Genomic DNA, 20,717 nt, shown 5'->3' with positions numbered 1-20,717 from the left:
ACCTGGTGATCCTCCCACCTCTGCCTCCCAAAGTGCTGGGATTACAGGCGTGAGCCACCGTGCCCAGCCTATTAAAATTTATTTTGTATAACACTTAGCTTAAAGCACAAGCACATCGTATAGCTATAGAAAAATGTTTTTGTGCAGCAGCCTTCCTGGGAAGCAGAAATAGCCCCATGCCCCTCGTCCTTGTGCCGGCCTGGGGTGTCGCTTCTGTGCACCCTTTTTTCCCTCTGCTCATCCTTGCTGTGCCTGCCGGACCTCATCTGGGGGAGGTTAGGAGGCTGGGTGGGCAGGGAGGTGGCGCAGAGCCCGCTGCTGGCATCTTTCTGATCCCCCCAGGGTCCCACATTCTCACTGTTGCATGGACCGCGGAACTCCCAGACAGGAAGGCTGTGCACGTCCCCAGGAAAAATTAGAACGTGGGCGTCAGGCAGGGTCCAGACTCCTCTACAGCAGCAGGTTGGCCCTGGGAAATGACTTCTGGCCTCAGCTCCCCAAGTACAAAGTGGGGCCCGTGAGCACCGCTTCTCAGGTGCTGAGCAATGGCGAGCTGATAAAACAGTACAGGCGGCCTCGGTTTCAGGGCTCCCTCTTTGCTCATGTCTCCCCAACCTCCCTGCGACGCACCTGTAGTGGCCGGCACAGCGCTGGGCCTCCATGGAAACTGGCAGGATGGGCTTGCCTGGTGTCTTTGCCCATTATGTTGCTATAAAGGAATATCTGAGGCTGGGTGGTTTCTAGAGAAAAAGGAGTGTATTTGGCTCACAATTCTGGTGGCTGCTAAGTTCAAAAGTGGGTACGTGTGCACCTGGTTAGGGTCTCAGGCTGCGTCCACTCATGGCGGGAGACGAAGAGGAACTGCCCACGTGGGCAGAGATCACATGACAGGAGGCCAAGGGGGTGGGGTGCCAGGCTCCTTCTAACAACCAGCTCTCATGGGAACAAAGAGAGAGACCTCACTAGTTCCCTCAAAGGCTGTACCAGGCTGTGGGTGAGGCCTGTGACCCCATGACCCAGACACCTCCTCCCCGTAAGCCACAACTCCAACACTGGGGATCCCATTTCAATATGAGACTTGTCAGGGACAAACCAGCAGTACCCACACCACAGCGCGTGGTCCTGGGGTGAGACCCTCCCGGGGATCTGAGCCCACCATACCCACACCAGACAGAGCGCGTGGTCCAGGAGTGGGACCCTCCCGGGGATACGTGCCCCTCCCAGGAGACGATTCCCCATTCCTGCCATAGAGAGGGGCCAGGAAGGCCCAGGTCCTGTGTGTCTTGAGAGTGGAGGCAGCTCCACCTCCCAGCTGCCTTCGCAGCCCTGTGGGTGGGCAGCCTTCAGGGCACCGCCAGCCTGGGACTCAGAGCCCAGCTGTTGCTGTGGCCCCTGACGAGCTGTGGCAGCAGGCCCCCCAGCTCTGAGCTTTGGAGTCTCATGGGTGGCTGGGCCTCTGCCTGGGTGGGGTGAAGGGAAGGAATTAGCTGGACCTGGAGCCACCATGCTGGCTCGGAAGGTGGGGAAGGGCCGAGCCGCAAATGTGGCAGGCTCAGCTGACAGCAGCAAGTGTCCTGCCAGCACCCAGAGCCTGCCGAGGGCACGCGGCCCAGGCCCTGCATGAGTCAGCCCAGGGGGAAGATGCATGTAGCTCCAAGGGCCTGGCTGGGTGAGCCTGCGGAGGCCGCATGGCTGAGCCTATTACCTCCGTGAAGCATCTCTCTGCGTTGCAGGGAATGTAGGAGATGGTGCAGGGGCGGCTCCACTTGGGGAGAGCATTTTCGGAACCACCCGTCCAGGCCTGGCCCCGACAAGGCTCGGGATGTGCGGCTAGGCTGCTGTGGAGCCCCTGGCTGGGCCTGGCCTGGGGTCCAGAGCTGGCGGGGTCCTCCTGAGGGACCCTAGCAGTACAGAGGCCAGGAAAATGGCAACAGTGGCCCTGAGGGTGCCGCCCTTTCTGGGCACACCAGCCACACCATCCCCCAGCCTCCCTAGCATCTGCGGCCTTGTCCAAGTGTTTGCTGAATGGAGGTGGTCTTTGGTGGTGTCACTGCTGGTCAGCCCCCGTCGGGTGGTGGGAGGGGCCGGACCCGGGCCAGAGTTGCCTTGGTGTGGATGTCACCTGCCTCTGCCAGCCGCGGGACCTGGACACGTGGCTTCACCTCCTCAAGCCTTGTCTTCCTTTATGTGGGTCTGGATCATTGCATCTGCCCGAGGGTCGTGGTGACAGTGCCTTTGGTATGTATGCAAGTGCCAGGCACGTTGGGGACCCCGTATGCGTGCCACATGGCCCTGAGTGGATCCCAGCCACTGTCTGCTGACTTCAGGCCACCAGGAGCTGCCGGTCAGCAAGTGAATCATGGAAGCTTTTGTGGCTCATCACTGAGAACTGCAGGGCGGTTGCGGGAGGAGCAGGTCGACCTCTGCTGTCCTAGGCCCCACCCTCGCACTGGCCTCATGCACGCTGCCACTGACACGTGGACACAAATACATGCCCACGCATGCACAACTACCCACACACACGCATGCCCACATGCACATGCACAGACACACACACGCACACATGCTCACACACATATGCACAGCCACACGCACGCATGCTCTCACACACACATGCACAGACACGCACGCATGCACACATGCACGCATGCTCACACACATGCACAGCCACACACACGCACGCATGCTCACACATGCACAGCCACACGCACATGCACAGCCACACGCACGCATGCCCACACACGCACGCATGCCCACACACACATGCACAGCCACACACACGCGTGCATGCCCACACACACGCACAGCCATCCACACGCACACATGCTCACACATGCACAGCCACACACACGCACGCATGCACACACATGCCTACACATGCACAGCCATCCACACGCACGCATGCTCACACACACATGCACAGCCACACACACGCATGCATGCTCACACACGCACAGGCACACACACGCATGCATGCTCACACGCACAGGCACACACACACATGCATGCTCACACGCACAGGCACACACACGCATGCTCACACACATGCACAGCCATCCATACGCACGCATGCTCACACACACGTACAGCCACACACATGCATGCATGCTCACGCATGCTCACACACACGTACAGCCACACACATGCATGCATGCTCACACATGCACAGGCACACACACGCATGCATGCACACACACACACAGCCACACACACACATGCATGCACACACATGCCCACACATGCACAGCCATCCACACACACGCATGCTCACACATGCACAGGCAGTCACCCACACGCATGCACACATGCACAGGCAGCCACGTACACACATGAATGCACACACACAGGCAGCTACACACACGCATGCATGCTCACACATACAGCCACATGCATGCATGCTCACACATGTTCACGTATGCACAGCCACCCACACACATGCATGCTCACACACATGCATGCTCACACACGCAAGGCAGCCACACAGTGCACACACACACATGCTCACGGTTGGCCTCTGTCTCTCCCAGGCATCCCATGTGGCACCTGCTTCCGTGATCTGGATCCAGGGGCAGGGAGGGAGAGTGAGTCAGGCAGCATGGGCCCAGCCGGAGTCCCCCTAGCCTGAGCGAGTTTTCAAGGGCTGTGAAGGCCCACGGTATGCAAACCGCCATGTTAGAAAAAGAGATGTGGAGTCTTCTTCCTGTCCTCCCCGCCACTGCCATGTGGTCACTGACAGCCCTGAAGCCTTCTCACCAGGAACCTGTGGGACAGGTCTGTGTGAGAGAAACAGCTCCCGGCACCACCTTCTGGAGTCCGGCTGCACACCCCAACTGGCCCCAGGGAGCTGCCGGCCTGGGCCAGGAAGGGTGCAGGGCCAGGGCCACAGATCCGTGTGCACTCCTCAGCTGCTGCCCCAGCCCTGCAGCAGGTCTCTGCCTGTCTGCACACAGTGCCATGTGCCTGGCCACGGCTGGCACCAGCAGAGCAGGGCCTGCCCAGGGTCACCCAGGTCACAGGCCCAGGCTCAGGCCCTCCTTCCTGCCAGGCTGGCCCAGGGTCCTGCTGATCCCTGCTGCCCTGGAAGTGTTGAGAGCAGAGAACCTGTACATGCCCACACGCCTGTTTGCAGACACAGTGTGGTGTGCGAGCCCCAGGCGGGCCCTCTCCCACCTGTGCCACCGTGCTCTCCCACTCAGCCGCCCATTCTTATCACCGAGCCCATGCAGAGGTGTCGACTCGTGAATTGAGGACCTGCTGTCCAGCTGGGACGTGTTGACACAGGCTGAGATTTGCACAGGATTTATCGCTCTCAGATGAAGCATCCGCTTTGCTGCCAACGGGTGTAGACATGACCTTGGTAGCTGCCCTGTTCTTTCTTTCTGAAGTAGGCTTGTGAATAAGTGGGCATATCTGCCAGCCCACCATCTCCCGTGCACTGATCTTGCACAGATCAGGACTCAGGACTCCAGGCTCCGGGAGGGGCACTTACCCCCAGAGGACAAGCCCTTTAGACAGTGACTAGCCCTGTGCCATTCCAGGCCCAGAGCTTGCCGCCAGGTGCCCAGAAGTGAACCTGGCCCTCACAGCGCTCCTGGGCTGACGAGAAGGTAAACATGCCCACAGGTCTCTGCAGGTCGCTGGGATGAGGCTGCCCTGATCTGCGGACGAGGGCTGCTGAGGGCCCAGGTGGGGCAGTCGTGGGGTGGAGGCAGTAGGACCTCGTGGAGGAGAGGAGGCAGAGCTGCTGCTGGGGGCATAGAATGGGAAGCCAGGCATGTGGCCCCCAGGGCTGGGGCCAGAGATGCCGGGCAGGGGTCCCTGCTGGGGTGTCTGCCTGCCCTGCTCCATTTTCCTCATTCCTTTCCTGAGGAGTGGGCCACCCGGCCCAAGGGCCGGGCTGGAGGGAGAGAGACAGGACTGGAAGGGCCGAGACAGGGAGAGGCTCCGGGCGCTGGGCTGCCGAGCCCTCGGGGATCTGCCTCTGCTGCACAGAGCAGCAGCCAGAGCCGCGGGGCCAGGTGAGTGGGCACCTTGGGGTTGTCATGGCAACAGCTCTAAGCCAGAGGTGGATAGAACTGGGGTGTTGAAGGCCGGGCATTCGGGAGCCCGTACCCTGCAGGGCCGCTTGGGAAGCAGGAGCTGCAGTGGCCCACCGTGGGACAGCTCCACGTGTCACACATTCACCTGGAATCTGCCCGTCCGACCGCACCCCTGTGGTCCCCACACACCTGCAGCCCAGCCCCCTGGACTTCTCTCCTGTCTGAGAGCACCGGCCTCCGCCTGGTGCTCACTGCTGTGAGTTTGAGCTTCAAAGCCCTCGTTAAGCCCTCTCCATCTTTCTCCAGGCAGAGCTGGGACACAGGCTTTTTGGGGACAGACCGAGAACAAAGGACCTGAGAGAGGGTTGCTGTGGTGTGGGCAGAGGGCACGTGAGAGGCAGCCCTTCGTGGAGCTCTGGGCAGGGAGTGGTTCCTGAGACCGGTTCCTTGAAAGTAGTGTCCGTGTGTGGGGGCGCCCGTGCAGGGGCCCAGAGCCATCTCTAAGGCTGGAGCAGCGAGGTCCTTTCTCTTCCCCGGTCCTGCTATGACTCTGCCACGTGGTCTCTGCTCCTGGGCCCTCGCCTTGGGTCCAGTGGTGACTACTAAGTACTTAGGTTGTTGGAGAAGTGTGTTCACCATTCACATGTATGGGTTTTGACCAACACAGGTAATTTCGTGCACAGTGATCACCGATTCTAAAGCTGAGATGACCTTTGCGTGTTCCCGGAGGGCGACGTGAGGGGTGCGCTCCACCACACTGTGTCCCCAGAGCAGCTGCCCCACGCTGCAGAATGCCCTCTGCCCCCTTGCCCCACAGCCTGCCCCGCCTGCGTCTGAGGGCGCTGTCCCCTCCCTGCTGTGGCTCAGGCTGCCCCCAGGTCTCAGACAACTTCCCTGTTGCCCAGCCCCTCTCGGGCTGTCTCATCAGGCCACTCTCGGTTGTCTCTTAGACCTGGTGACATTTTGGAATGGAAACGAAGTTCGGTAGTGATTGGGCTGAGAGGCAGGAAGATGCAATCGAAGTTTGGGCTGTCAGCAGGACGGCCTCAGGGCCTCCACGCAGTGGGGAATCCCGGCTAGGCCCCTGACCCGACATTGCTCCTCCAGAGCATTGAGGCCTGGAACTCAGCTGGAGGCGCCGAGGCTGCAGGAGTCCAGGGCTCACCTCAGGCTTCCCAAGCCAGAGGCAGGGGAGCTGGTGGCTGCCCGGACATGTGGGTCGGTGGCTAGGGGTGCACTGGTGGACGGCCAGGGATCCATGGGTGGGTGGCCAGGGACGTGCTCTTGGGCATCCAGGTGTGAGGGTGGGTGGCCACGTCTCTTCAGCCAGGGCAGCTGCGAGCAGGGCTGTGCCACCAAACACCGTGCGTGCCTCGGCTGCATCCCTCCTGGCCACCGGCCCTGCCCCAAGTGGAGACTGGCCCAGCCGCCAACCCTGGCTTTCAGTCCCAGTGCTGCCTCCTGTTGGCCACGTGCTCTCGAGTGAGCTGCTCGCCCTGGAGTGGTTGTAAGGATCGAGCAGTCAGATGCAGGGGAGTCCCCAGATGGCTCTGCACTGTGCAGCGCGGGGCCTGCGGTTCCTCCTCCAGGCTTCCTTCTGCTGCACGCGGTTCTCCTAGCCCGGGTATCCAGGAGGCTCCCTGGCCTGACCGTGTGTCAGGGCCTGCAGGTCAGATTCAGCTTCACTCGAGGCTCCCGCTCCGGTTGCGTCCTGGAACTCGGAGCTGGGAGTTGGTATCTGGTTTGAAGCTGTCTGGGTAATAGAGACTCATGTTGGCTTCCTTTTAATACAGCCTGGGGCACGCAGACTGCCCTCTGAGCCTGGACCTGTACCCTTTGCCTTGGCCTCCATGAAATCAGGCCTTGGACCCTGTGACCCCAGCCACCGCACCCTCTTTGCCGCCCTGGACAGGGTGGAAGTGTTTTGTGTGGATTGTGCCTGAGGAGGTTGGAGACATCAGAGGTCAGGGAGCTGTCCGTCCCCTGGTGCTGAAGCTGAAGTCAGAGCGAGGGTCTCCAGGACACTGGAGCTTGGCCTTCAGGCAGCAGCCAGTGGGGAGCTAGGCTGATTCCCATGGAAGTGGGCATCCTGCTGGCGTGGGCAGCCCTCCCCATGACTCATGGCCTCAGGCATTCAGAAGAGACTGCTGCCTCTGGAAAGGAAGCTCGTCCCCGGGGCCGTTTGTGAGTCATGGTTTGGTGTTAAGGAGCTTCTACATACCAGGGGTCATTTGTGAGTCAGGATTCGGGTGTTAAGGAGCTCATAGTGGGGGGTGGACATTTGTGATTCACAGTTTGGTGGTTTGGGTTCCTGGGGCCATTTGTGATACAAGGTTTGGTTTAAGGAGCTGGTTCCTGGGGCTGTTTGTGGCACGAGGTTTGGTGATGAGCTGGTTCCTGGGGCTGTTTGTGGTGCAGGGTTTGGTGTTAAGGAGCTGGTTCCTGGGGCTGTTTGTGGCATGAGGTTTGGTGTTAAGGAGCTGGTTCCTGGGGCTGTTTGTGGCACGAGGTTTGGTGATAAGGAGCTGGTTCCTGGGGCCGTTTGTGTTGCAGGGTTTGGTGATAAGGAGCTGGTTCCTGGAACCGTTTGTGTTGCAGGGTTTGGTGATAAGGAGCTGGTTCCTGGAACCGTTTGTGTTGCAGGGTTTGGTGTTAAGGAGCTGATTCCTGGGGCCGTTAGTGTTGCAGGGTTTGGTGTTAAGGAGCTGGTTCCTGGGGCCGTTTGTGGTGCAGCGTTTGGTGTTAAGGAGCTGGTTCCTGGGGCCGTTCATGACATGAGGTTTGGTGATAAGGAGCTGGTTCCTGGGGCCATTTGTGGCAGGAGATTTGGTGATAAGGAGCTGGTTCCTGGGGCTGTTTGTGGCACGAGGTTTGGTGTTAAGGAGCTGATTCCTGGGGCTGTTTGTGGTGCAGGGTTTGGTGATAAGGAGCTGGTTCCTGGGGCCGTTTGTGGTGCAGGGTTTGGTGTTAAGGAGCTGGTTCCTGGGGCTGTTTGTGGTGCGGGGTTTGGTGTTAAGGAGCTGGTTCCTGGGGCCATTTGTGGTGTGGGGTTTGGTGATAAGGAGCTGATTCCTGGGGCCGTTTGTGGCACGAGGTTTAGTGATAAGGAGCTGGTTCCTGGGGCCGTTTGTGGTGCAGGGTTTGATGTTAAGGAGCTGGTTTCTGGGGCTGTTTGTGGCACAAGGTTTGGTGATAAGGAGCTGGTTCCTGGGGCCGTTTATGGTGCAGTGTTTGGTGTTAAGGAGCTGATTCCTGGGGCTGTTTGTGGTGCAGGATTTGGTGTTTCTCAAGACTTCAGTTCTCTACATTTCTAAAGGAGCAAAACTGCTAGTGGCTTCTTACCTCAGCACCGACCCAGAATCAGAGTCACGGCTGCCCTGGTGATGGAGAGCAGGCCTGGGTGTGGGCCCCAGCAGTGGGAAGGGGTGCCAGGGGCCATGCAACGGGCCCATGGCTGGAGCCCATGTCATGCCCACCCAGCAGCCTTCTTGCTCCCTGTGCAGGTGTGTGGCATCCTCAGAGGTGCTCATGCCTCAGGCCTGGCTGAGGAAGGGCGGTGAGCAGGACCCTGTGGCCACGGGTGGCGCTGTCAGGAAGTGGTTAACTGACAAGTCCACCCCAGCAGTCCTTGGGAGGCTCCAGCCAGAGCAACATCAAAAACATGGCCAGCGCGCCCCTCACCCCTTCCCTGCCTCCCTGACAGGCAGGCAAGGCCTTTCACAGTCTATTCTGGAGCCTTCCCATCTCCCGCTGGAGTATTCAGGTCTACACAGACAGTTTAATTTGAATTTGCCTCTCTGAGTCTCCTCAATTGAGAGTGGAGTTGCTTTCAACGCACGCTGACTTCACGTCCCATCTTGTTGCCTCAGGATGTCCAAGCAGCTGTGTTCGCGTGTGCTGACATCTCCCAGGTGCCCTCTGCCTGGCACAGTTGCCTCCCGAGGCACCCCGGAGCGTGGGTGTCCAGCTCAGGGTGGGGTACTTGCAGTAAGGTGAGCTCTGCCCTCCCAAGGCTGCCCCTCCTCATCTCGTGCCCTGGCCCCAGCCACAGACCTTCCTGGTGGATGTGCATGGTGAACGGTGTCTGCCCACCGCCAGGTTCAAGCAGGCAGAGGCTCAGCGTGATTCTCGGTCCCTTAGAGAGGGCGCGGTGGAGGTCGCCAGCTGTGGGGCCCAGGACACGGGCAAGCCTGTGGCTCAGATCACTCTTCTCCCCTGGCACCGGCCACACAGGACTGCTGACCAAAATCACAGCGTTCCTCATATCTGCAGAGAAAATTCCTCATGGCTTAATGAAGTATGTAGGAGAAGACGCCAGTGGCTTATCGCCCGTCACCTGGAGTGAGGGGGCACCATGGGCCTCAGGCCATGTCTGCTGCCTTCCCGCCACCTCTGCGTCCCCACATCTCCATGTCTGTTTCCTGGTGAAATCGGGGCTGTGACAGATCGTTTTGTTTCCTGCTCTGTCCCTTTGACACTATATCATGAGCATTTTTTGCTCAATTAAATATTTCCTCGATGATGGTGTTTAATGGTTGCATAATGTGCTATTTCGTGGTTGTGCCATAATTTACTTAAAATATTTCCTTGTTGTAGGACGTTTAGCCAGCTCCTCTTTTTATTTACTCACCTGTTGATTTGTCTTTCGCTGTGTAACAAAGCATCTCAGCAATCATCTGTCGACACAGATCTTTCTCTGGCTACTTCTTTAGACTAGGTTCCTCGTAGATTGATTATTAGTTTGGATAAAATTAATTAATTGGATAAATTATTAACCCATTTATGCTGGAAGTTGCAAATTTTTTTGTGAAAAATCAGACCTTGGCGATGACCTTGAACACCAGGATATAAATAATTCCCACAAGCTTAGCGTTCCAATAATGGAACACTAGGCATAAATTAGTTAATTCAAATGCGTGACCATTTAAACCCATATTTGAGTTGTTTTGCATCTATTTCAGCCTTATAAGACTTCAGGGAATGAGACTTGGCTCATCTTGTGTAATTCTGAGACCACAGAGCTGGGAGGACTTTGTCATGGCTCATAATCTTAATGAAACCCCATGTATGTGATGGAGCAGTTCCTGTCTCCATCTTATGAAGATCAGCACACCGGGACCCTGGTTCGCCTAAGGTTCTGCAGTTGGACAGGGTCTGAGCAAAGAGCCAGGCATCCTGCCTAGAGAGCACTCTGTCAGCTCAGCTCTGCAGCCCAGACTTCCCCTCCAGGCTCCAGGCTCCAGGCTCCACTCCTAAGCTGAACCATGGGGCTGCAGTGGCCTGGGCAGGGAGCAGGGGGGAAGATGGTACTGCTCCCAGCTCACCGTCTCTCAGTTCCATCTATTCTCTGGATCCCAGGCTCCCCATCAGCAGTGAGATCCCTGCCTCCACAGGGTCCCATGAGTGACTGGAATGCCCTGCAGCTTGCCTGCCCTCAGGGGCCAGGTGCTTTCTGCTGACCACACCGTACTTCCTCTTGCTTTGGAAATGACAGTGAAGATTGTATGTGAGCATCCTTCTGGGGTTTGGTGTGGGGCCCCTGAGATGGGACGCACGCAGGTTCAAGAACTACACTGTTTGCCAAATTGAGGGCCCACTGTGACTACAGGAAGTCAGTTTGTAGTGAACGGGGAAAGGCCAGGAGGCTCAAGGAGGGGAGGACTTTGGGGCAGCCTGGCCATGGTCCTTTGTCATCACTGTGTTGAGTGGCCTCCCTTCCTCCTGAGGCTCCAGCTTTCCTCAAGTTTGGGCTCTGCAGGGAGGTCCCAGCAGCTCCCCAGTTCCCCTAAGCAGGACAGCCTCAGCTTCTGGGGGCCCTGCAGAGACGTCATGACCTGGTGCAGGGCTTCCCAAAGCTGCCTGTGGCCCCGTCTGCCCAGCCTGGGTCACCGCAGGTAGGATCCAGGAACCTGGGTGTTGGCAGGCTCCCAGGAAACATGGATGTCATCAGCCCAGGTTTGAGGGCTGCTGATTAGGAACACTGTGGGGATACGGAAGGTGTGTCCGGCTCTCACCTATCACTCCTGTAGGAGTTGTGGCGAGTCCTAGTTGGCCTATTCCAGCAACTCTTGTTTAAAGGAATATCCTTTCCTGATTGAATTACCTTGGTACTTTTGTTGAAAATCAGTTTGCCGGCCAGGCGCAGTGGCTCACACCTATAATCCCAGCACTTTGGGAGGTCACGGTGGGTGGATCACGAGGTCAGGGGATCGAGACCATCCTGGCTAACACGGTGAAATCCCATCTCTACTAAAAATACAAAAAATTAGCCAGGGGTGGTGGCAGGTGCCTGTAGTCCCAGCTACTGGGGAGGCTGAGGCAGGAGAATGGCGTGAACCCGGGAGGAGGAGCTTGCAGTGAGCCGAGATCGCGCCACTGCACTCCAGCTTGGGCAACAGAGCGAGACTCCGTCTCAAAAAAAGAAAATCAGTTTGCCGTATGTGTGGTTCTGTTTCTGAACTCTGTGTTCCATTCAGGTGACCTTGTGCTGCTATCCTTGAATACTGCAGCTTTATAAAGTAAGCCTCAAAGTCAAGTAACGTAAGTCCTCCAATTTTGTTCTTTTTCAAAATTATGGCTATTCTAGATCCACATAAATTTTGGAATCCGCCTGTCAATTTGTACAAAAAAGCCTGCTGGGACTTTGATTTGGATTACATTCAATCTGTAGATCAATTTGGGAAGAATTGACCTTCTTTTTTTTTTTTTTTTTTTTTTTGGAGATGAATTCTCACTCTTGTCACTCAGGCTGGAGTGCCGTGGAGTGATCTCGGCTCACTGCAACCTCTGCCTCCCAGGTTCAAGCGATTCTCCTGCCTCAGCCTCCTGAGTAGCTAGGATTACAGGCACCTGCCACCACACCCAGCTAATTTTTATATTTTTAGTAGAGACGGGGTTTCACCATGTTGGCCAGGCTGGTCTCGAACTCCTGACTTCAGGCAATCCGCCTGCCTATAATATAGGCATGAGCCACTGCACCCAGCTGGGAAGAATTGACATTCTAACAATATTGTGTTCCAATCCATGAAAATGGTATATTTCTCTATTTATATAGGTCTTTACCTTCTCTCAGCAATGTTTTTTATTTTCCAATATGCAGGTTATGTGTATTTTTAAAATACTTAGCTTTAGTTCATGTTTTCATGCTTTTGTAAATGTGCTTTAAAATTTTTATTTTCCAATGTTTCATTCCTAATATATAGAAATAATTGACTTTTATATATTGATCTCATATTCTGTAACCTTGCTGAATTTACTTATTGGTTCTAGAAATTTTTTGTAGTTTCTTCAGGATTTTCAACATAGACGATTGTATCGTGTGCATAAAGTTAGAGTTTTATGTCTTCCTTTTCAACTTTTATGCCTTATATTTCCTTATCTTGCCCTTCAGTACTGGCTAGGAATTTCAGTACAATGCTGAATAAGAATGGTGAGGGGACATTTTCACCTTGTTTCTAATGCTAGTGAGAAAGCATTCAGTATTTTGACATTAGTATGCTGTTAAATATGGGTTTTTCATAGATACCATTTATCAGGTTGAGAAAGTTCCCTTCTGTTCTAGTTGCTAAGAGTCGAATTTTGTCAGTTTTTTTATATCTATTGAGATGATCATATGAACTTTCTTATTCTGTTGATATTGTAAGTAATACTGGTTGATGTTTTTAAATGTTAAACCAACCTTGCATTCCTAGGATAAACTCCACTGGGTCCTTTTTTATACAATTGCTAGATTCAATTTCCTAATTTTTAGTGAGAATTTTTGCATCTATGATCATGTGCAATATTTGTCTGTGGTTTAGTTTTTCTTGTAATGTGTTTGTTTGCCTTGGTATCAGAATGATGCTAGCCTCAAAAATAAATTGGGAAGGGTTCCCTCCTCCTCTTTTTTCTGGAAGAATTTGTGTGAGATATTTCTTCCCTAAATATCTGATAGCATTCACCAGTGAGGTCATCTGGGCTTGGCATTTTATTTGTGGGAAGCTTTTTAAATTATGAATTTAATTTAATAGATACAGGACTACTCAGATGTTTTTTGAGTCAGTTTTGGTCATTTGTATCTTCTTGAGTTTTTGCTCATTTTGTGTATACTGTCAAATTTATTGGCATAAAATCATTCATAATAATTCATTATTATCCTTATATTACCCATAGTGTCTGTAGTGCCATCCCTTCTTCCATTTCTGATTTTGGCAATACGTATCATCTCTTTTTTCTTCATCACTCTAAGTTTTATCAATTTTTTTTATCTTTCTCCTTTCAGATCTATCAATCAGGTTTTGCTTCCTATATTTTTAATCACTATTTTGGGGTACATACAGTTAAGATTATTATATCTTCTTGATCACTTGCAATTGTAATTATAATTATGCAGTGTCTGTCTTCGTCTCTTAAATATTCTTGTTCTGAAGTCTGACTTGAGTAATATTAATATAGTCACTCCTGCTTTCTTACAATTTTAATATTTATATATGCCTATCTATATTTCTAATCTTTTAATCTACCTGTGTCTCTATATTTTAAATGGATTTTTTTGAGGATAACATATAATTGAGTCTTGCTTTTTTTTATCCAGACTGATAATCTATGCCATTTATATTTAATATAATTTTTATGACATTGAGTTTAAATCTGCCATCTTGTCATTTGTTTTCTTTTTGTCTCGTATATTCTTTTCATTTTTCTTGCCGCCTTTTGGGCTGTTTTTTGGTATTCCATGTTTTCTCCAACATTGGCTTATTAATTTTACCTCTTTGGTTTTCTTCTGTTTTGGTTTAGTTATTGCTCTAGGGCAAGGGTCAGTAAACCTTTCCTGTAAAGAAACAGGTATCAAATATTTTAGGCTTTGGGAGCCATACTGTCTGTGTCACACCTCTGCTGTTGTAGCACAGAAGCAACTGTACATGTTACGTAATGAGCTCAGATGTGTGCCAGTAAAACTTTATTACAAAAGCAGGCAGTGGGCCAGAATTGGCCCATGGGTTGGAGTTTGATGACCCCAGCTCTATGTCACAGTCTATTTTCAAATAATCTTACACTAGTCAACATATAGCATTTTAAAAGTATTTTTCCATTTTTTCTTTTTGTGTAATTTTTGCACAAAATTTTTTGTGAAATTATTTTTTCACTTTAGAGAGTACATTATCTTCTAAATTAAAATGATTCAAAAATGCTTGTTGAAGTGTATTCATGTATTTAAATACGTGAACTGTATTCACGTATTTACTGCTTCTGGCACTCTTCCTTCCTTTGTGTCAATCCAGATTTCCATCTGGCTTTTTTTTTTCTTTTGCAGGAAGCACTTCCTTAACATTTCTTATATTGTAGTCCTGCCACTAACAAATTTTCTCGGCTTTTCTTTGTCCCAAAATGTCTTTATTTCATCTTCATCTTTAAAGGATATTTTCACTGGATATAGAATTCTGTGTTGACGTCATTTTTTTAAGCATCTTAAGAATGTATGTTTTGTTGTTTTCTGGCTTGCATGGGTTCTGACAAGAAGTCTGCTAGTAGTCTTATCTTTGTACTTTGTATATAATATACACCCCACCCCCAGCTGATTTTCTTTGTATTTATCCTGCTTATGGTTCATTGAGCTCCTTGGATTTGTGGATTTATAGTTAGTCAGATTTGGGAAATTTTGGCCATTGTTTCTTTAAGTATTTTTTCTGTTCCCCTCCACTTTTTCCAGTACTCCAGTTTTACATATTTTAAGTCACTAATATTATCATAATTACTGAAGCTTTGTACTTTTTGTTTTTTGGTTCTCAATCGTTTTTCTGTGCTTTAATTTGGATAGTTTCTGTTCTTGTCTTTAAGTTCACTGACCTTTTATCCTGGAGTGTCTAACCTGCCGTTGATTTCATGCAGTGGAGTTTTAAAATTTCATTTGTTTTTCATGTCTAAAAGGTCCATTTGGTTATTTTTTTCGTATCTTTGGTTTCTCCTTCATTTTAGTAGTCTGTTGCTATATAACAACTTTCTCCAGAAGTTAGCACCTAAAACAGCAGGCATTTGTTGTCTCGTGAAGTTTTTGAAATTCAGGAACCCAGAGCGGTTTAGCTGGATGGTTTTGGCCTAGATTCTCGTCAGAGGGTGCAGTTAGGGGCTTTTGTCCTGGCTTGCAAAGCTGAAGGCTTGACAGGGGCCAGATGATCTGCCCAAATTCATTTAGGTGGCCCTTGGCAGGAGACTTCACTTCCTTTCCATATGGACCTCTCCATAGGTCTGCTTGAGTGTCCTCACAACATGGCAGCATTCAACCCAGAGTAAGTGTTGAATGAGTTAGAGACAGACAGAGCCAGCCCAAGATGGAAGCTACAGTGTCTTTTATAACGTAATCTTCGAGTTGATATACTATCACATCTGCCTTTTTTTTTTTTTTTTTTTTTGAGACAGAGTCTTGCTCTTCACCCAGGCTGGAGTGCAGCAGCACTGTTATAGCTCACTGCAGCCTTGAACTCCTGGGCTCAAGTGATCCTCCCGTCTCAGCCTCCTGAGTAGCTGGGACTACAGGTGCACACCACCATGCCTGGCTCTGCCGTTTTCTGTTGATCATTAGGCCAACCTTGGTATGATGTGGAAGGAGGCAGCACCAGGGTGTGACTGCCAGGAAGCAGGGTCGCTCAGGGCCATCCTGGGGGCTAGCAGCCATCCCCTTCATTGTGTTCATGTTTTCCTGTAAATTCTGCAGCGTATTTATAATTGCTGTTTTAAAGTCCTTGTCTGCTGATTTCATCATTTCTGGACTTATTTCTATTGGCTGAGTTTTCTCCTAGCTAGAGACCACATTTTCCTTTTTTTGCATGCTTAGTAATTTTTTATTGTATGATGGGCATTGTTAATTTTATGTTAAGTGTATGAAAGGGTGCAAATTTCCTTGTTTTTTCTTTGAAGAGTATTGGGCTTTTTCTGACAAGCAGTTAAGTTATTTTGGGGTCAGCTTGATCCTTTCAAGAACTGTTTTCACACTCTCTTGGGGCTTGTATGGATTTGCTTTTATTCCAGGGCTAGTTTAACTCTGCTACTAAGACATGACCCTTCTGAGGTTCCTAGCAGATGCCCTGGGCGCTCAGCAAGAACACCTGCTCTGGCTGGTCTGCACGTGCCTGTCCCCGGTCCTGTGTGACCTTTGGAGTTGTTCCCTGGCAGCTCCCCGATGTGCATGGCTCAGCCTTGTGGAGTTGCATGCTGTGTGCGTAGAGTGTATTACTCAGCAGCTCAGCCAGACCTTTCTCCAGGTTGCCAGAAGCCTTCTGTGCACAGCTCCGCCCTCCACAGATCCTCCCTTCCTCCCAGCAGGACCATCATGCTGAGCTTGAGCTGCACCCCGCAGTGCCAAGCCTGGAAGAGACCACTGGGCAGAGCAAGGGGTGTTCAGAGGTTCACCTCATTTGTTTCTCTGTCCTCAGAGATCACGGTCCAGTGTCTGTGAACAGTTACTGTGTGTATTTTGTTCATTTTTCTAGTTGTTTACAACATGAAGGCAGACCTGGTCTCAGTTGCCCAGCATGACGTCCCAGATCCACATGTAAGGAGGAGCAGCAGCATGCGGGTTCCACTGCGAGCTCAGGGGAGGGGTCCGTATGCCAGGAACTTGGGGGGGCTTCATAGACCCCTGTCATTCCCAGAATTATACAGGCAGCACTGTGTGTGCTTGTGCACACTTTCCTGGGTGGAGAGGCGCACGGCCCCCTCACGCGTTGAAGCGTTGTGGCCCCTTGGGAAGTTAAGACCCAGTGGGAGGAGGACCAGGGTGGGGGGCCTGGAGAAGGAACTGCACCTTCACATGCTGCCTCGCTAATTCTACAAATACTGTTGACATCCTGTGCGTGTGGCCTTGGGCAGAGGGGTAAAGACCGGGCAGCCCCGGCAGGGGCTCTGGGGCCAAGGACATCACCTTCTGGGTAGGAGCGAGACGTCCTTCCAGAGCCTGGGTTTTGAGAGGAGGTCGCCCTGGCCTGGTTAGGATGAGTTGTCATCTTTTAGTTTTTTGGTTTGGTTTCTATTTGTGTTTATTTTCACTTTTTGCCATGGAAAGTTTTAAGCATATATATAAAAATATAGAAAACAGCATGGAGAAGTCCCTGGGATCCCGTCCCACCCTCTTCCGCCTTCCTGGCTTATTTTGAAGCAAATCCAAGGCGTCGTAATCAATTTAGCTGCAATCATTCAAATATTTTAGCATGTGTCTCTGAAAGGCTGGTGACTCCATAAAGCCCTAACCTGAGTCCTTTTATTGTGGTAGGGCCTGGTCTTGGTGGGTGAGGACAGTGGGGAAAAGGGCAGCGTCAGGCAGGGTGACCACCTGCGCAAAGAGAGACAAAGCACCTGGTGTTGGACCAGACATGGGGCTCAGGACCTTGGGCTGCAATTGACCACGTGAGGCCCTTGGTCTCCAGAGAAGGAGCTGGTTTAACATGACCCATGGTTGTGGAGACCTTGCTTCCTAAGTGGGGCTGCCGTGCCGCTACTGTCCTCCTGCATAAGCACGTTGCAGAGATCTGTGGAGCCAAGGGGCTAGTTCACCAAAATAAGACCTGGCCGTGTCCACCTCTCTGCTGGTCTGGCTGGGGCTGCCGCCACAGAGCCCTACAGTGGGGGGCTGAGACCGCAGACGTGTGTCTCACACAGTTCTGGAGGCTGAAATCTGAGATCAAGGGGCACTGGAGTTGGCTCCTGGGGAGGACTCTCCTCCCGGCTTGTGGACAGCCGCCCCTTGTATTCCTGTGTGGCCTTTCTCCTGTGCATTTGGAGAGCTCTGGTGCCCTGTTGGATCAGGACCCACCCTTACGACCTTCATCAGACTTGACTTCCCTCCTTCCTATTTCCAAATACAGTCACATGGAGATTAGGTTAGTATCTAAATTTGGGGGACACAGTTCAGCCTGTAACAGTTGCTCTGCACAGCCCCATTCGGTTACATCATAGATGTTCGCACGTGTCTGTGCATGTGAACTATGTGTTGTATGTTGCACATGCAGTGTTACTAAACAGGGTTTCTTTATACCTCCCGGGGTTCCTGGAGTAGCATCTTCTCTTTTGCTGGGAACCTTGCTGCCTTTCCTCTCCCCGCCCCTCCCAGCCCGTGTGGGCCACCTGCTCTGTTCCACGCCTTCCTTTCTCCTCTGCTTGTGCAATGGAAGGTTCTGCCAGCAGGGGAGTTAGTGAGCAGCCAGTGGAGGGTGTGTCCAGCCTTCCTGCTGCAGACCTGCTCCCAAGGCAACATGGACTTCCCTCCCTGCGCGCCAGAACTTTGAGTTGTTCTTAGTGGCATCTGGGGTCGAGGAGAGAAGGGCAACTGTCAGCCAGTTGGGGGATGTTTTCTTCTTGGTCCCTCGGCTTCTGCTTCCCTGTGTGCTGGGCAGCCTCAGCCCAGGTCCTATCCGGTACTCAGCTGGCCTCGGTGTGCACAGCGCAGGCTTGAGTGCAGCCGTGGGGGCGGGCAGGGCCCCTTGGAACAGCTGAGTCTGAAGGGTCAGAAGCCACGGCCCCTGTGGGCGACTCTGGGGCAGCCAGGGGAGCTGCTCGTTAGTCGTCTCTGGGGCAGAAGGAAGGGACCTTCACCTGGGCTGGGACTGGGCCTGGGTCCCCAGTCTCATGGGGAGCTTGTCCTGATTGCACCTGCCCAGCCTGCCCTGCAGAGGGGAAGGAGGCCCTTGGCTCGGAGTATGCCTGCCCCGGAGCTCCCAGGCCCAGCCTGGGGGGGGTGGGTGGGCACTCACTGGGCACAGGTGCAGGGTGCCTATGGCCAGGCCTGGGGTGTGGTCGATCTCCATGCTGCAGAGCCGGAGGCCTCTGTGCTCTCTCCCTGCCCTCCCCCTCCTCCCTATACCTGCCCCTCCTCTCTGCTTTCCTACCCAACCTCTCTCTCCTGGAGCCCTCCAGCCCCACCCCTCTCCGTGTACACTAAGTGCCCAGGCGGGAGGGCCTGTGGGTCCCGCTGAGCCACACAAGGCCCCAATCGAGCAGGTAGCAGGTGGTGTGCTGCGAGCTGCTTTTCCCTCCCGGGTCAATTCCTAAGCCCACCAGGCGATCGATGAAGAGCCACCTGCCTCTGGGTAAGGCTGATAGGAGAGAGCCACTCAACAGCGCTTTTATTATTTTTTTTAAGGAAGCCGCACTCAGCCACAAGCTGTGCGGAAAGCTATAGGATTATCAAGATCAAAAGGTCAGCCCTCTGCCTCCTCTCCTCCACCAAAGCCTCACCCTGGCCATGATGGGTGCTCCCCCCGGTGTCACGGCCTGGCCAGCATCTTCCCCCCTCGCGGTGCTGCTGCAACGTCTCCTCCTGAGACGCCTCCCTGACCATCCCAAGCCACGGTCACCCCCTCTGTCCTCTGCACAGTGGCCTAGCCTGGCCGTGCGATGAGACAGTTGTCTGCCGGTGTGTGTCACCTCCCCAAAGCTGATGCGCTGGTGGGGGACCCCGGGTCTCACCAGCCGTGCACCAAGACAGCCTCGCTGCACTGAACTCTGGCGCCAGCCACTGTCTGCTGGGCAGCCTGGTCTTTGTTTTCCATCCCCACTCCAGTGCAGATGGAGAGCCTGGAACACCGTCCCGGGATCCCCGGTGGCCAGGCAGAAGCCCTAGCATGGGGTGCTCAGAGAGGCCGGCCTGGCCGCAGCCTGGGCCTGTGTGTGTTCCACGCCTCCCCACCAGAACTGACCCTAGCGTGGGGTGCTCCAAGAGGCCCTCTGGCCTCAGCCTGGGCCTGTGTGCTCCACGCTTCCTCCCTGGTGCCAACTTGATGGGCTCAGCGTCAATTCTCACTCAGCCACGGGGAGCAGTTTCGGGGCCAGGAGTCCCTGAGCATCTGGAGGCAGGATAAGCCTTGCCTGTTCCCCAAACACGTCTCCCCACTGGGCTTCAGGGCCAGCTTGGGCTTCGGTGGAGGTGTCCGTCAGGGGTGAGCTGCGGCCCTTGTCAGGGGCATGTCCTACACCCGGGGTGCCCACTCCTGCATGGTGGTCAGGGGGTACAGTGAGGGAGGCAGCAGCGGGCAGCTGGTGTGTTCCTGCCGGGATCTCCCACTACCCCTCCGTCCACCGCAGAGCCCCCTGCCCAGCCCCAGAAGAGCCCCTTGGCCCCCATCCCTAGAGAGCCCAGGTGCTTTGCCTGTACCCTCAGCACTGTCCAGCCCTGGCCGTGCTGTGCTCCTACTCGCTCTCCACCAGGGCTCCCCACCTGCCCCTCCCCCCCACCCCTCGCATCCTCCAGGACTCAGCCCAAATGCCACCTTCCTTGAGGCCCCCCCAACCTCCTCCTCCCAGAGCCCTGCCCCCACTCCCACCCTCTCGCTGTAATTACAACCCCATTTAGGGCTGGCGCTCTCTAGCCCATTGAGGCCCCAGGACAGGACCCAGACTCGCGTCCCAGCCCGTGAGGTCCAGAGGGGGCTCCCCAGCCGGGGATGGGGCCTGTGAGCCAGGCTCAAGGCCCCCTCTTACGAAAAGGGACACTGAGGCAGGGGAGGCTGCACCAGAGTTGGAACCGGGCCCACCAGCCCCACAGGAGGTGCCACTCCTCCACGGCTCGGCATCCAGCCCTTCCCTTTGGGACTCATTGCATCATTGCTGGGCTGGGCCCTTTCTTCTCTCTGTTTCTCACCTGGGGATAAAGTGCCCAAAGTGGGATTTCTGGATTAAAGATCACGGCCATCTCTCTCTCCGTGAGAGTTT

General features: G+C 53.5%; 1 protein-coding gene across 27 annotated transcripts in view; it reads left to right on the top strand.

Annotated features, from left to right (window-relative positions):
* Positions 1–20,717, top strand: part of MAD1L1 (mitotic arrest deficient 1 like 1) — a 414,737-nt gene that overhangs the window by 339,023 nt on the left and 54,997 nt on the right. The gene's annotated exons all lie outside the window — the stretch shown is intronic.

Source organism: Pongo abelii, chromosome 6, assembly GCF_028885655.2.
Source record: "Pongo abelii isolate AG06213 chromosome 6, NHGRI_mPonAbe1-v2.0_pri, whole genome shotgun sequence".
NCBI lineage: Eukaryota > Metazoa > Chordata > Mammalia > Primates > Hominidae > Pongo > Pongo abelii.
The sequence above is the reverse complement of the archived record's forward strand: the minus strand, read 5'-3'. Positions and strand labels throughout refer to the sequence as shown.